This window comes from Myotis davidii, unplaced genomic scaffold, assembly GCF_000327345.1.
Source record: "Myotis davidii unplaced genomic scaffold, ASM32734v1 scaffold132, whole genome shotgun sequence".
Classification (NCBI taxonomy): Eukaryota; Metazoa; Chordata; class Mammalia; order Chiroptera; family Vespertilionidae; genus Myotis; species Myotis davidii.
Window position 1 is genome coordinate 790,993 of NW_006285258.1, and position 5,377 is coordinate 796,369.

The following is a 5,377-nucleotide window of genomic DNA, read 5'->3' on the forward strand; positions in this document are numbered from 1 at the left end:
TAGGTGATACATATAATAAGGCAATGCCCATTTATCATTGGGGGGGGGCGGGGTAATTTTTAAAAAGACTTTAGGAAGGAATATCCTAAAGCAACTCAGATACCATTCAACTTAGTTTACTGTCAGGAGACATGCAAATGTAGTTGAGGAAAGTTTTAGAAACACATTGTGACAAATACTTTATGAGATTTTAAAGGTTTAAAGCTTTAAAAATCTCTTCCAAACCCCACTGCTCATCGTTCTTTTAAATTCATTCAACACTTTCCTGTTCTACCCTTTCCAATTCATATAAAGGTCTGCCTCTCACTAAATCCCTAGAGAGGTGGCATCCTCCACTTTCTAGGTCCTAGTCCAACACCTATCTTGTTGAAACAAGTCTTTTTACAGTTTTCTGACCTGCTTATTTAGGTAAGTTTCCCCAGGCTTTGCTCACAGAAGTCACCATTTAGCTTCAGGGGTTTTGGCATTCTGTATCTCACTTGGATTCCCTGAGTTGATCTTCTAGTCTCTTCCTATATATTCCTTTCATTAAAATCGTGTTCTGGCCGAAACCGGTTTGGCTCAGTGGATAGAGCGTCGGCCTGCGGACTGAAAGGTCCCAGGTTCGATTCCGGTCAAGGGCATGTACCTGGGTTGCGGGCACATCCCCAGTGGGGAGTGTGCAGGAGGCAGCTGGTCGATGTTTCTCTCTCATCGACGTTTCTAACTCTCTATCTCTCTCCTTTCCTCTCTGTAAAAACTCAATAAAATATATTTTTAAAAAAAATCGTGTTCTGTTCTTGGTATTTGCAATATCAGCAATGATGCAGGTGGACTTTCCTCTCTCAGAAGTTTGAGGAATGGATGGGTAGGACATGACCTCATCTCCTTTACTCAAATTTCTACCAACCAAACCTCAAAAGGACCCCTGATCTTTTTAAAGGCGTTTACACCTACCAAGTACTCAGCCCGAAAAATCTTTTGTGCATGTACACATCAGAATCACCAGGGGGAGCTTGGGTTAAACATCAATTCTTGGACCTTGCCCAGACCTAATGAGAATCTCTGTCAGTAAGGTTTCTCAGTGATTCTAATCCCAGTGGCTAATTTAGTCAATTAAATTTAAATAAAAATTAAAATTCAGTTCCTCAGCTGCATTACATCTCAAATGATCAATAGTCATATGTAGCTATTGACTACCGTATTGGATAGCACAGATATAGAATATTCCCATCATCACAGAAAGTTCTGTTGGACATCACTGATCTAGAATATAGAGATGACAACTGAAGCTATGAGGATGCAGTCATCACCTGGAGAGTGAAAAACAAGAAGAAAAAGGGTTCCCAGAACAGAATTGTTAGAATGTTTTCTATTGAGAGGCAAGTAGAGACTCAACAAAGGAGAAAGAATGGCCAGATTCTGTCAGGGAAGTGACATAATCTTAATGACTTTTATATTAAACACATTAACTATAGGTCCAGAATAGGATGGAGGCTGGAATAAGAGTGGAGGCAGCACACTGTTTTTTCTTCCTTTTTTTAATTTCTTTTTTTTTTAACATTTAAGTATTGGGATTTATTCGTGCTTTTTCTGAATCTATTAAAATGCTTCATATAGTTTTTCTCCTTTAATTAATTAGAAAATTGCATAAAATACATATTAATGTTAACCATCCCAGCACACATGAATAAACCACATTAGTTGACACACACAAAAAAGAAGGAATGGCCAGAGAATAGGAGAGTGGGATCCTAGAAGTCAAGAGAAGAAATTTTAAAGAAACAGGATGCTGGTGATCAGTGTGCAATTTTAAACATTAAGGTTGATGGTTTATAATATAGATGGGTTTTACTTGGAGAAGCTCCCGATCACCAGGTCACCCACTGCCCCTGAGGGCTCCCGGACTGTGAGAGGGGGCAGGCTGGACTGAGCGACCCCTCTCCAGTGCATGAATTTTCATGCACCGGGCCTCTAGTTTATTAATAAAAATACAATTGTTAGATGCTTCAATTAGCCTAACTAGTACATTTTCTTTTCTCCCTCTAGTTCTGCATAAAAGGAAGGCAATTTAAATATCGATCAGCTGCCTCCTGCATGCATCCTACTGGGAATCAAGCCCACAAACCTGGCATGTGCCCTGACTGAGAATCAAACTGGTGGCCTCTTAGTTCATGAGTCAATGGTCAACAACTGAGCCACGCCGGCTGGGCAAGGAAGGAAATTTTTAGTAGGTTACTTTGTGAATATGGAATGAGAATACTTATTTGATCTTACAAAGTTTCTCAGCTGATACACCTTATGGTGTTGGCTGCTGGTGAAGTCAGACGGGACCTTGGTTCAGCAACCTCAGTTCTTGAGTTCTAGCTAAGGAAGAATTCAGAGCCAAGATTCATGCTATAAGACAGTGATGGCGAACCTATGACACGCGTGTCAGAGGTGACACGTGAACTCATTTTTCTGGTTGATTTTTCTCTGTTAAATGGCATTTAAATATATAAAATAAATATCAAAAATATGTCTTTGTTTTACTATGGTTGCAAATATCAAAAAATTTCTATATGTGACACGGCACCAGAGTTAAGTTAGGGTTTTTCAAAATGCTGACACGCCGAGCTCAAACGGTTCGCCATCACTGCTATAAGAGAAAGTTTTTTTAGAAGTCACAGATGTAGGAGAAGTGAGCAGAAGAAGAAATAGCCTCAGAAACAAGTTACAGAGGGGGGAAAAAGGAGCTCTTGGAGCTTAGGAGAGAGAAGGGTAAAGGCAATGCACCTGGTTGGGGGGGGGGGGCATTATGTTCAATTTGTAACAATGAAAATACATCCTGCATATCAGATATTTACATTACGACTCATAACAGTAGCAAAATTACAGTTATGAAGTAGCAACGAAAATAATTTTATGGTTGGGGGGTCACCACAACATGAGGAACTGTATTAAAGGGTCGTGGCATTAGGAAGGTTGAGAACCACTGCTTTTAAGGGTAACTTTTAGGGCGCTTGTCTCTAGTGATTGGTCCGCACAGGGGGTGTGGCGGTGGGGGAGTGTTAGGGGAATCATTAGTCATCACAGCTGGTCCCAAGGTCAGCCATAGCATCGCTTGTCTGGTTTTGCTGTTCTTCTAGGCTTGGCGCTGAAGCACAACTGAGGTCTAAATGTATTTGATGTGGGTCAGAACCTCATCGTCCTGGAGGTTTAATGTTTAAGAGCTATTCTTTGCCCCCCTGCCCTCCCCTTGTTCATTTGAGGGACTAGCAACATGACAGGGGAGGGAAGGTCAGGAGACTGTCTGAACCCCGCATGGCCAGCAATATGAAAGGTCAAGGGGGTCTAAATCGAACACCCAGTGATATGCTAGGGCAAGAAAGGTTACTCTGGAGACGAGGTCCTTGTTGCCCAGCTTTGCCTGTTGCTAGGCCCCCTGGGGCTTTCTGCCCAGTGACCTGTGCCTGGCCCGTCATCCTTGCTCTGCTCATGTCTGTCTGTTTACTACAAAGGAAGGAATGTCCTTGTCAGAGTTGACCTCTCGAACCCTTCCCAAACCTCTTCCTTTTTTGAACAAAAAGGAACCACATACTAAACCTGACAAGCTCCGGGAAGGCCTGCATGACAGTTTTACAAACTCAGAGACCTAAAGTAACCACATAGGATGGTCTGAAATGAAAACTTTTTTTAAATCCCCACCCGAGGATACTTATTCCATTGATTTTTACAGAGTAGAAGGGAGGAAGGATGGGTAGAGAAACATTGCTGTGAGAGACACATCGATTGGTTGCCTCCCGAACACGCCCGGACCAGGGCCAGGGATTGGACCGCAACCAAGGTATGTGCCCTTGACCGAGAATTGAACCCGAGACCCTTCAGTACATGGGCCGATGCTCACCACTGAGACACCAGCCAGGGCTGAAATGAAAACTTTACAAATAAAAGCAGTTTATGGTATCTTTTTGCACCTTTGGAATGGCTGGGTAACTTCCGTTTTTCCAGACCTCTCAGGGCACAACCAGTGCACCAGGGCAGAGACCACAAATCCTCTCATTGTTATTGTTATCGTGTTAATTGTTGACTGTTAACTATCCTATACCCACCTATATAAAAGAAGTATGTGTCTACCATTTTACCTTTCACCCAATCCCAGAGGGTTTCTCTCTTTGCTTTCTCCTGCCTCCCTAATCTAATGGATGTCATGTAACCCACTTATGTCTTCTCTTTTGACTGTAATGTATAAAAAAGATGCAATACTTCCATTCTCTGGACCATTTTCTCAATCTGTTGAGATTTTGCTTCCCAGCAATTGTTTATAGTTTGGCTCAAATAAACTCCCCAAATCCTCTACAGGTTTGAATTTTGTTTGTTTGTTAATCCTCACCCGAGGATATCATTCCATTGATTTTTGTTGTTGTTGTTGCCTCCCCACAATGTGCCCAGACCCGGGGGGACCGGGATTGATACTGCACCTGAGGATCCTGCAACCGAGATATGTGCCCTTGATCTGAATGGAACCCGAAGCCCTTCAGTACACGGGCTGACGCTCTATCCACTGAGCCAAACTGGCTAGGGTTCTTTCTCTACAGTTTGAATGTTTCTTACATTGACACTTTCCCCCAAAGGAGTGCAGTGTAACTCTTGTTTTTTAAGTTGCAATCCCAGTACAATTCATCCTGAGATTCTACCCAGGACAGTCTGGTTGAGTTTTGATGGTTTCCAAATTCCCACAGAATTGCAGTCGTCTGTTGCTTTTCAGTAGATTAACTCTTAGAAGGAAATCTCATTGCCAGGTGTCTGAGAAACACTTCATTGGAACCTGTATTGCCAGTAGCTATCAGATGGCCAATAGTCTGAGCATTTGCCCTAGCCCCTTTGGCTCAGTGGATAGAGTGTCTGCCTGTGGACTCAAGGGTCCCAGAATTGATTCCGGTTGAGGGGCATGTACCTTGGTTGCAGGCACATCCCCAGTGGCGAGTGTGCAGGAGACAGCTGATCGATGTTTCTCTCTCATGGATGTTTCTAACTGCCTATCCCTCTCCCTTCTACTCTGTAAAACATCAATAAAATATATTTTTTAAAAAAGCAAATATGTACGAGGTTCCCGCCCTGATGTGGCTTATCTGAGCAGAAAAATTGACATTAATAAGGGAATAACAATGACTGTCTAACAGTGTGCGTTGTTGAACTACCCAGAGAGGCGGCAGTGTTTACTCAAGAGGTGGATCTGACCCGGTGTAGGGCTAGGACGCTTTCCCGAGGCAAGGACAGCGGCTGGGGAGTGAGAGGCAACAGGTGAAGGCAGATTAAGGAGATGAAGCAGAAGGGGAGCGCCTTGTGCGGGGCAGCAGCACCGAGGCCCGGGCGCCCGGGTGCACGGGTGCGCGGGTGCACGGCTGCTTGGCCGCAG